Source organism: Helianthus annuus, chromosome 2, assembly GCF_002127325.2.
Source record: "Helianthus annuus cultivar XRQ/B chromosome 2, HanXRQr2.0-SUNRISE, whole genome shotgun sequence".
In the NCBI taxonomy this organism is placed as follows: Eukaryota; Viridiplantae; Streptophyta; class Magnoliopsida; order Asterales; family Asteraceae; genus Helianthus; species Helianthus annuus.
Window position 1 is genome coordinate 166,589,556 of NC_035434.2, and position 12,261 is coordinate 166,601,816.

At 40.0% G+C, this 12,261-nt stretch overlaps 1 non-coding gene across 1 annotated transcript; it reads right to left on the minus strand.

The window, feature by feature from the left end:
• Positions 1 to 380: 380 nt before the first annotated feature.
• LOC118489965 lies at positions 381 to 487 on the minus strand. The gene has a single exon (XR_004887976.1). It is a non-coding gene; the product is annotated as a small nucleolar RNA R71 (small nucleolar RNA).
• Between the last annotated feature and the right edge of the window lie 11,774 nt (positions 488 to 12,261).

Consider the following 12,261-nt stretch of genomic DNA (forward strand, 5'->3'; position numbering starts at 1 on the left):
CAATGGCAGACCAACGTACCCTCATGGATTATCTACGACCCACCATAGGTAATCTCGGCGGCGCTATCAACGCACCGAATGTAGAAGCCAATAACTTCGAACTTCGGCCGCATTTGATACAGATGCTTCAAAACTCCGCAACCTTTCATGGGCTTGCGGACGAGGATCCCCATCTACATATTACTAATTTCTTAGAAATATGTGATACTTTTCGGATCAATGGAGCATCAAATGACGCCATCCGCCTTCGAATGTTTCCTTTCTCACTAAAAGACCGAGCAAAAGCTTGGCTTAACGCCCTCCCAGCTGGATCGGTAAACACCTGGGATGAACTAGCCCAAAAATTTCTATATAAGTATTTCCCTCCCGCTAAAACGGCTAAATTAATGACTGAAATTAATACATATTCACAAGAGGACGGGGAATCCTTATATGAAACTTGGGAAAGGTTCAAGGAGCTATTGCGAAAGTGTCCACATCACGGCCTTGCGATATGGCAACAAGTATCCACTTTCTATAATGGGTTGTTGCCACACACAAGGCAGACACTTGACTCTAGCTCCGGGGGACTTTTAGGTAATCGCCGCCCGCATGAAATATATAATCAAATTGAAGAAATTGCTCAAATCAATTTTCAGTGACACACTCCCCGAGGCAATAAATCTATTGCCCCGGGCGCCCATAAGGTTGATGAAAGCACTTCTTTACAAGCCCAAATCGAGGCCCTTTCTTCGAAAATAAAAAAATTGGAAATGACAAAAACAGTCTCGGTTATGGCTTGTGAAGGGTGTGGTGGGCCACATGAAAATTGGAGTTGTATGAAAGAAACAGACGATCAACAAGAGTCGGTAAACTACATTGATAATAGACCTAGGCCGTCGGGTCCTCCAACGGGCACCTACAACCAAGGATGGCGAAATCACCCTAACCTTGGTTGGAGAGAACCCGGCAATAGTAGTAACCAACAAAACCAACGAACAAACTTTCAACAACCAAGAAATGAGTCACAAAATTTCCCTCAACAACAAGGTGGACGAGAGAGGCTTGAAGATACTATATCTCGCCTCATCTCCGACACTGAAAAGAAAAACTCGGAAAGGTTTCTACAATTACAATCAAATTTTAGAAATCACCAAGCTAGTATTCAAAACATAGAAAAACAATTAAGTCAACTAGCCCAAAATTTTTCCGAGAGACCACAAGGCGCATTACCAAGCAATACCGAAACAAACCCAAAAGCGCAAGTTCATCTCATCACATTACGAAGCCGCACCGTGGGGCCTACGGAAGTGCCACCGCCGACAGAGGAGACTATACCACCTCCTCTACAAGAGAAGGATTCCCCTCCATCACCAGAGCCTACCAAGGCTCCTCGAGTTCCGTACCCCGGTAGGTTAGTTCGTCAAAAGACCAATGAGCAATTCGCAAAATTCGAAAGTCTACTAAAACAATTGCATGTCAACATTCCTTTTATTGATGTCCTAACCTAAATGCCTAAATATTCTAAGTTCATGAGGGACTTCCTCACTCATAAAAGGAAAATTGAAACGTTGCAATTAGTTAACTTAGGCGAAGAATGTTCTGCCCTCGTACTCAACAAACTCCCCCAAAAGAAAATCGATCTCGGAAGCTTCACGATTCCTTGCTCGATCGTGGACTCCCCCGTTCGTAATGCACTAGCCGACCTTGGGGCTAGCATTAACCTTATGCCCTCATCAATGTTCAAAAGACTCGGCCTAGGAACAACGAGTCCTACAAAAATGAGCATACAACTTGCTGATCGATCCGTCAAATTCCCGCAAGGTGTCATCGAAAATATCCTAGTAAAGGTAAACAAATTTGTCTACCTGGCCGACTTTGTCATACTTGATATGGAAGAAGACACCGAAGTCCCCCTCATACTAGGGAGACCATTTCTCGCCACCGCACAGGCAGTGGTAGACATGAATGACAGAACGCTCACCTTAAGGTACGAGGATGAGGAAGTAAAATTCGAGGTTGGGAAGAGAATAGAGGACGATGACCCGGTCAAATACATGAAGGTTATTGATTCGAGTTTGGATGCTGCTCTCTGACGGTGCAACATGGGATGCAAAACATCCCACTCAGAAAATATATAACCTCACCTTGGGTCTAGCCAAGGACCCTTATAAACGTGGCGCACCACGGAGGCATTCCGCGGAACTATCCTTAGTCTAGTTTAATCTTTTAGTTTTAATTTACAGGAATAAAACACACTCATGGTGGTAAAGGATGATAAAGGAAATGAGAAACATGGCCCCATGCACAAGAACAAGGCCATACGTCAACAATTTCTCCGTTACAGTAGGTTCAGCACGGGCCGTGCCCAGCCCACACGGCCCCGTGCTGAACACCCTGCAGAAAAATGCCCAGTTTAGGTAACTGGACACGGGCCGTGTTCACCAGACATGCCCCCGTGTCCAGGCTTCTGTTTCTTTTCTTTAATTATCGTTACTGGCACCTGAACACGGGGCCGTGCCCGGTCCCCACGGGGCCGTGTCCAGACTGCCAGTAACATAAATTTTTGCTTTTAACACCATGTTACACATTCAATCAACCTAAAAATTTATTTTTGGGACACATTGAGGACAATGTGTAATTTAAGTGTGGGGGGGATGCTAAAACCTTGAAATTTTGCAAGTCCTAATAACAAGCCTTACACAAAACTCTATTGGAACCGCTAATCACCCCAAATTTTTTCAAAAAAAAAATTCATTTTTTTTACTTGTCTAAAGTTTAAGTTGGGAATTCTAAGACTAACAAGGTTATATTTTTACAAATTTACAACCGATAGCGTCATGATAAAAAGAACTAACATAAGAAAATTATGAAACGGCATGACAAGCTTAGTTAAAATTCGATTATATATACTTGATCACATAGAAAAAAACCCATTCCCATAAAAAGTGAGTCTTGAGCCTTTATTGAGCATACAAATATACATCTTTACGCTAAATGCTCATTTTTCGTTTCTTGTGTGAATAGCCGCTTTGTTAGAACCTGAAGGTTTATACATGTAGGTTAACATAATTAAAGGGTTGTTTTGTATTAGCTTAGTTTACATTTGGGCCGATTATGTATGGGTTGGGTTGTTTTGCTAGTTGTCGCATGGGCCTCGGTTTAGAGTCCATTCGTTTTGTATTTAAACAAACCTCAACCACTTGGTTGAGGTTGATCAGTGATTGCGACTTCAAGGGCTAGCCGAATTCATCAAGGAGTCTTGTATCAGTCTTAGTTCATCTTTGAATGCAAGATATTCCGGTTTATGATTAATCATTATTGTTTTGTTTATTTATTAGTTCTTCAATCGGTTTGTGATTGTTTTCCGCACTCTCACAAACTAGTGTTTGATATCATTGAAGGATCCTAACGGGTTTTACAATTGGTATCAGAGCCAAGAAACCAATCTTGGTTCGGTTTTGATATCATTCGGATTCAAGAACATCATATGCTACTGATCCAGTTTTTCATTGTTTGTTTTGCAGTGATAACATTCAATCTTCAAACTGTTCTTAGAATTAATCGAAAGAAATTACTGATTTTGGTTTGTGTGATTTTAGAAAGTTGTTTGCTGATTTCTCGGAGTTTTGGTGATCAAAGAAAATTCAAAGATTACGATATCTTTGAATTTGTTTGAAAAGTGCTGAAAATCAGGGATTACGAGTCAACAGATTTATCTCACATTTGTTTTGCAGGTCTCGACTCGCAACCATCAGCTGTCTCGACTTGTCTTGTTTCGGTCTCGACTCGCAACCATCAGCTGTCTCGACTTGTCTTGTTTCGATCTCGACTCGCAACCATCAACTGTCTCGACTTGTCTGGTTTTGGTCTCGACTCGCAATCAACCAAGGTCTCGAGCTGTCCGGTTTCAGTCTCGACTCGCAACCAACTACCGTCTCGAGTTGTCTGCTTCTTAGTCTCGACTCGCAATCATCTGTTGTCTCAAGTTGTCATCACCATGGTTTCGACTCGTAACGTCACTGTGCAACGTGATTTGGACTTGGACTTTGAATTGTTAACAAGTTTTTGGACTTAAAATAATTAATTGATTAATTAATTATGTCTACAAATAACGTTGATTTGGCTGCCCTTAACAAACAACAAGAACTGGATTCAAAGCTTGGAACCACAACACGCATTCCAAGGTTGACTGATGCAAATGATTTTCCCGAGTGGAAATGGCGTTTTGAACAACACTTGAAGGTCAAAGATTATAAACTTTGGCGAAGCATTTTAAGGGGTCCAAGGGAGATCATGATGGATAGTTCCACTGAACCAGGTGTTAAAGTAAAGAAACCCAAAAGTCAATATACTGAAGATGATCTACTTATAATTGAAGAAGATGAAAGAGCACTGTCCTACTTAACCATGGGATTGGGTCCAGACATTGCTATTGGTTTTCACACCTGCAAATCCGCCAAAGAACTGTGGGAATCCTTGATCGACGTCTACGAAGGGAATGAAGATATGAAGGAGAGTCGAAGAAATCTGCTGAGACAAAATTTCAACAATTTCAACCATATTTATGGTGAAACTGTTGATCATCAAATTCAGAGGTTTGTCAAGATAGTCACACAAATGCAAATGGAAGAAATTCATACATCAAATGCATCTACAAATAGACAGCTTCTAAATGCACTGCCAAAAAGCTGGGATCATCATGTTGCTATGATCAAGAAAACTAAAGATCTTGCTAGGTGCAGCTTGTCAGAGATGATCTCTCATATTAAAGCCTGTGAATTAGATGATAAACAAAGAGAAACCAACTATAAAAACAGCATGCTAGCCGCAGGATTCTCTGTTGCTCCCACTTCATCAAATGACAATAACACAGCTCTTTTGTCTCAAGGAGGCTTTCAAATGTTTAGCAATACAGCATCTACTAAGACTGCCCCCACTTCAGCAAATGTCTATTGCTCTGGGTCCTCTAATCAAGTTACTCCTCCACATCCAACAATTGCTTCTGCTTCTGCTGTGAATGCCTCCACTGCTGCTTCCGCTTCCAATGCGAAAAATGAGATGATTGCTTTCTTTGCAAAACAGTCGAAAGAAAATTTGGATATCGCAGCCTCCGTTATAAATTGTTTAACGCTTTCGTTGCAGAAAAAATGGATCCTCCTAAATGGTGTGGCGATGACCTACACCAGATTCATCCTGATGATGTTGAAGAAATGGACATCACCTGGCAAATGGCGATGGCTGCTTTCAGGGCAACAAGGTTCATGAATAGAACAGGTAAAAACAAATGGGGCGCTTATTTTACAGGAGCTTCTAAGGTGCCTTTTAACTTACGCTGTTACAACTGTCATGAGGAAGGGCACTATGCTCGAAATTGCACAAAACCACCGATAAATAGAGAACAAACTCCTGTTCAGCCCGTAACACCTAATCGAGAAAGAGCTCTTGTGACCACATCTAGTATAGCAGATGCTGCTGCTACTGGAAGTCCTCAACCACAGGGATTAGCTCAAGCACTGGTGGTTCGGCCCAACATCAACTTTGATTGGAATTCAGAAATTGAGCGATTGAACATCTCAACTCCAGAAAATAAGAACGAGTCAAACAACATTGCCTTCATGACCTCAACTAATCAAGATTCTGAACCAGGAGAAGAGACTTCAGCTGAAAACTTTGCTTTTATGACTCAAATTCTTTCAGCTCCAGTTAAAGGTCTCACCAAAGAAGAGGTACTTTCTGTTTTCTGTACTCCTGAGTGTAGGGAAAGGGTTGAAGCCTATAGAATACACAACGCTGAGCTCATTCAAGATTATCAAGACATAAAAAATAAAAATTTTACTCTATCAAAAAACGAAAAACTTTATAAAGAAAAAATTGAGGCTCAGCGAAAAGACATCATCAAACTCAAGGATGATGTAAGTGTAAAAACAGCCCATTTCTTAGAAGCTCAGGAGAAAGTATGCATCTTAACTAAGGAACTGGAAGATATCAGAGATAGATATCAAATAAATGAACTTAATATTAAGAAATATGATTCTTCCAGCAAACTAGTTAAAAACTTATGTGATCAACAGCTTGCATACAAGAAAAGGAAAGGGTGTGGTTTGGGTTTCAATCAGGCTCCTCCTCCTATAACGATAATTATACGTATTTACCTATGACTGAGGAGGAGATGATGAATGAGAGTAAAATGACTTATGGTCCCAAAAACAATAAGTCGTCATCTAATGACAGACCAGTCGAGAAACAGAAGTCTACTCCATTAAATTTCGTTTCTAAAGGCTCAATTGATCCTAACGTTTCGTCTTCATGTGCAGATTATTTTTCTGAAGTAAAGTGTGGAGATGTTCATGGGAGTGAACCAGTTGTTCTTTCAAATATTTCTGAAAATCATTTTTAACAAACTGAGTCTAATATTGCTTTTGGTCGTTCTTTATTTGCGATGTTTTCTGCTTATGTTTCGTCTAGTGAGCCTGTTGTTTTGGGCAAAACCGATGATGTTGAAACTTTGGACAATAAGTGTGGTGATGATCATTTTTCAGCTAATTTGTGTGATTGTGATGTTTCTAACGTTTCAGTTGATGACAGTGTTACATGTGAGGTCCCTCATGACGCATTCAGTGAAACCACTGAAACGACTTCTCTAGAAAATCAAGAATATCCTGATTCTTCTTCTGAATCTGTCTCAGTGGGTGTCCCTAATGTTGAATCTAGTGGGACCCCATTGGAAACTGTAGTTGAAACTGAACCTGAATTAGTTTCACATGATAAATGTGTTGAGGAAATGCATATTGATGAGACTTCTACATGTTCAAACAATGAACCTGAATTAGTTTCACATGATAAATGCGTTGAGGAAATGCATATTGATGAGACTTCTACATATTCAAATAATGAACCTGAATTTAGTAATGAAGAAAAGGGGATTGAGATAAATGAGGAGTCATTAGATCAACAGCCACCAAAATGCTCAGAACAACCACAAGCAAAACATGTTCAGAAAACTAAAACGCCAAATCATTCAAAACCAAGCAAATCTTGTCAAAATTTTCAAAATACTCACAAAATGAAACGTCAAACATGTTTTAACTGTGGCATCGCGGGCCACATTGCCAGAAATTGTGTTCAACTCCCAAGGGCATCGTACAAGAGGAAGTTTGTGCAAGATCAGAAGGTCAAGTCTAACCGATATCGTTGTTCAAAGTCAATGACGACTGAAAAGACTAAGACAATGAAAAACAACTATCGCAAGACTAAACCTTCTGATCAAGATTGGAATGCATCCAAACGCAAAAATCAAAATCAACAAAATGATTTTCGAAGAAATCAACATAATGCTTTTGGTAACTACAATTCTAACTGGTCAAACAAGCATTGGAAACCTAAAGCTAAGGCCACGCAATCCAATCCGTCTCATACATGTTATCGAAACTCTGCCATTAGAAACACTTTGAAGTTTTTAAATAAAGACAATTTAGTGTGGCAGAGAGTGACTTACATTGATGCACAAGGAAAACCCAGATCCACTATGGGCTGGGTTCCTAAATCTAACTAATCCCGCTAATCGTGCAGGAACAGCTGTGGAGGACTACCGTGCGCCTCTGGTACATGGATAGTGGCTGTTCCAGGCACATGACAGGAGAGTTATCCCAACTGGTGAATGTCAAAGAATTTAATGGTGGATATGTCTCATTTGCGGGAGGAGAATCAGGCAGAATCACATTGAAAGGAACCGTAAGAAACGGCGTTTTAAGCTTCGAGAATGTTAACTATGTTCCAGAACTGAAACACAATCTGTTGAGCATTTCTCAGATTTGTGATTGAGGAAATTCAGTTCACTTTACAAAGAAAGGATGTCATGTTCTTAAACCTGGGATTGTCATTCCAGAAGATTGGTTCTTAATGTCAGCAGAGAGACGAGGAAATGCTTATGTGATTTATATGAACAAGAAACCGTGTGAAGAAATTACTTGCCTATTCTCGAAGATTTCAGAACATGATGGTCTACTATGGCATCGTCGTCTTGGGCATGTGAACATGAAGAATTTGAACCGACTGGCTAAAGGTCAACTAGTACGTGATCTTCCAATAAAAGATTTCATGTTGGTTGAAAAGTGTGTTGCTTGTGCAAAAGGAAAAGCTCATCGAAAACCTCATAAGGCTAAACCTGCACCCTCGACGAAAGTCGTGCTTGAATTACTTCACATGGATCTTTTTGGTCCAGTGAATATGTTGAGTATTGGCAAGAAAGCCTATTGTCTTGTAATCGTCGATGATTACTCTCGTTACACCTGGGTGTATTTTCTCAGTCACAAGAATGAAACTGCAGTCTTAGTGAAACAATTCATCACTCTGGCTAAAAATCAAACGAGTACCAAGGTGAAGGTTATTCGATCTAACAATGGGACAGAATTCAAGAACGTTACTTTGGATACATTCTGCACAGAAAAGGGAATTGATCGTCAGTATAGTGTACCACGAACTCCTCAACAAAATGGAGTAGCTGAAAGAAGAAATCGTACTCTTATCGAGGCTACACGAACTATGCTGGCTGACTCGAAGCTTCCTAGTTTCTTTTGGGCTGAAGCTGTTAGCACGGCTTGTTACGTCCAGAATCATGCTTTAGTAAATAAACGTCATATAAAAACTCCTTATGAGATTCTGGAAGGACGTAAACCTTCGGTTTCACACTTTCGTATCTTTGGATGTCCTTGTGTATTATTACTTATGGACTCTAATGGAAAGTTTGAAGTCAAAGGAGACGAATGTTTCTTTGTTGGATATGCTAAAGGCTCTGCCTATAGGGTATACAACAAAGTAACTAAAAAGGTCGTCGAGTCGTGCAACATTGAGTGGCTTGAAGAAAACGCTACGGATGCTAGAGTCGGACCAGATTGGTTATACGACTATTCTGAATTCTTTAAGTTATTTAATATTTTGTCAAGTGATTTTTCAGATGCAGGTGTGTCTATTCCAAAACAACCGTTGTCTTTTGAGGACACTGAAGAAGAAGAACAGACAGAAGGAAGCGTCAGACATCATTCCATTGATCCGCCGGGAATGGTGTTCACACAGCATCCTACGTCTCAGCAAACGTCCCATCAATCCCCTGAAGGTGCTTCAACTGGTGGTGTTGCATCTAATGGTTCAGAATCTGCACTATTTCCTGAATCCATTCCTGAAGATTGCATTGTTACCACTCCATTCGTTCATCATACTGCAGCATCTAATGAGGGGGAGTTTAGCAACACCACTACTGAAGACGAGACCGTACCTGACCTGGCAATACCTACAAGTGTCCAACGAAATCACCCTATAGAGAATGTGATTGGTCCTGTAAATGCAGGAGTTTTAACTAGGAGCCAATCAGGAACCATCAATACATGCTTATATTCTTGCTACATTTCACAAATCGAACCTAAAACTGTTGATATAGCTTTGCAGGAACCAGGCTGGGTAGATGCTATGCATGAAGAGCTGAACCAGTTTGAGAAGCTTGGCGTATGGAAACTTGTCCAGTTGCCAAAAGGAAAGCACAAACTTGGAACTAGATGGGTGTTTCGAAACAAGCAAGATTCTGCAGGGGTTATTGTTCGAAATAAAGCAAGGCTGGTGGTTCAGGGTTTTCGACAGATAAAGGGTCTGGATTATGATGAAGTATATGCTCCGGTTGCCCGACTTGAAGCCATCCGGATCTTCTTAGCTTACGCGTCATATATGGGGTTCACTGTATATCAGATGGATGTCAAGACAGCGTTTCTATATGGAGATGTGAATGAAGAAATCTTTGTTGAGCAGCCACCAGGTTTTGTGCATCCAGATCATCCAGAATATGCCTACAAGCTAGACAACGCATTGTATGGATTACACCAAGCACCACGAGCTTGGTATGCCACACTAACTGAACATCTTTTGGCTCATGGGTACACACGTGGCACGATAGACCAGACTCTGTTTATCAAGAAAGTGGGCAAGGATCAGATCTTAGTTCAAATTTATGTCGATGATATTATTTTCGGATCTACAAGTGAGGAGCTTTGCAAGGAGTTTGAGAGAGTTATGAAAAAGAAGTTTGAAATGAGTGCTCTTGGGGAAATGACACTGTTTTTAGGTCTACAAGTCAAGCAGAATTCTCAAGGCATTCTTATTCATCAAGGGAAGTATGTGGATGATGTGCTAGCAAAATTCAAGTTTTCGGACGCAAAACCAGCTGAAACGCCAATGGCAGAGAGACCGTGTTTTGACTGAAGATGAAGAAGGATCTCCTGTGGATCAACGTCAGTATAGGTCTATGATCGGGTCATTGATGTATCTGACAGCTAGCCGTCCGGATATCATGTTTGCTGTCTGCAATTGCGCAAGATATCAGGCTAATCCTAAAACTTCTCATCTTACTGCAGTTAAACGAATCTTTTGGTACCTTAAAGGCCAACCTCGGTTTGGTCTATGGTATCCGAGGGATTCCAATTTTGACTTGTTTGCGTTTTCTGATAGCAACTTTGGAGGTACTGATAGTGACAGGAAATCTACATCAGCTGGATGTCAATTTTTGGGTGACAGGCTCATTTCTTGGCAATGCAAGAAACAACAAACGGTGGCGATATCTACAGCTGAAGCTGAGTACGTTGCTGCCTCTGCATCTTGCTCTCAAGTGGTGTGGATGCAACATCAATTGCAGGACTACGGTTTGACTTATCTCAATACCACTATTTACTGCGATAATGATGCTGCAATACAAATAGTTAGAAATCCTGTTTTTCACTCCAAAACCAAGCACATAGACATAAAAGTTCATTTCATTAGAGACTGCTTCGACAGAGGTCTTATTACACTTGAGCAAATCGACACAGATGCAAATACTGCCGATTTGTTCACCAAACCTGTCAGCAGCTCAAAATTCAAAGTGCTTGTGGATTTTCTGAAAATGATCTGTTTCACTGACTGAGCATGTTTTTGTTTCGTAGGTAAATTTGTTCATAAAGTTTTCTATTCTTAGGTAGTTTTTATTTATGCTCAAATTTAGGGGGAGAAAATTTTGAAAAATACAAAAACAATAAAAAATTTTAAAAAATACAAAAACATTAAAAAATAGAAAAATACAAAAAGAGGTGTTGCATGACTGGGAAATGAAATGAATTTTCACATTATGGTCAAGGGCTGACTCATGTAAGACCAGTAACGAAATAGTTTGACTCTAGTTTTGATGTGTTGGTAGGCTCTATTCATAAGACTGGAAACATTGGCTGTTTTTGTTCAGAACTAAAATAGTACATGACCCCAGGAAAGAAAATCACTTGGAATTAGCTCATATCTATTTGAATGTCTGTATGTTGTCCCGATACATACAATTTTGGTATGTCTCTGAAATCTTCTCTGAAAAAGTCGTGTACCTCCTCTGCTGCATCCAGATACATGCTGACCTGGAGGTGCTAGGCAACGTCAGCTTCTACTGCATCCAGATACATGCTGACCTAGCTGTACGTTGTCGTGCTGTAGATCTAAACACCCGAAAGAGGCCCTCAAGTGCCCAAATGAAACCCCAAGAAACCTATATCAATTGAGAAAAACTCATTGATCTGTATATTATACCATCTCTGCTTAAGATCTATTCTGTTCTTTTCTTAATCTATTCCCAGTTAAGATTTCAGAAATCTGGATTGGACTTGTGAAATATATGGTAGGGAAGATACTTGCATGATAGAGTGTGCTGTTTATACTTTTGGGATTTGATTAGTATTTGCTTGGGTGTTCACTGTTAAGAAATTAAAACATGATAAAATTCGTTACAGGCAGTTATATGGAAAAGGTCTAGGGAGATGAGTTTAGGTGGACAAATATACTGGCAATCGTCTAGATCATTCGGTAGTAGATCAGTGTTGATAAGTGAAGTTAAGCCCGAAACCTGTGATTTGATCCCTGAGTAATTTCTGTTATTTTCCTAATTTATTTTTGTAAATAATAGTTTTTATTATTATTTATTTTTGTTTTAGGTTTTTGCAAATCATGCTCAGAAAGTTTAATGGGTTGTTAAATTGTTAACTGTTTTTAAAAGAGGATTTTATTATAATTGAATTTTTCAAAGAAAATCTTTTTAAAAGTGTTCAGCCCAAACAGTTAGTCTCGGCCCAAAAATCATTGGCCCATTTACTTGGGTTGAGGTATAAATCACAGGTCTTGAGTCGAGACCTCACTTCTCACTCGAGACCCTCTGATATTCTCTCTCAAAGTTCCGGCAAGTTGCTTGTGTTTCCGACGTGATTCTCCGGTTTCGATTCATCATAT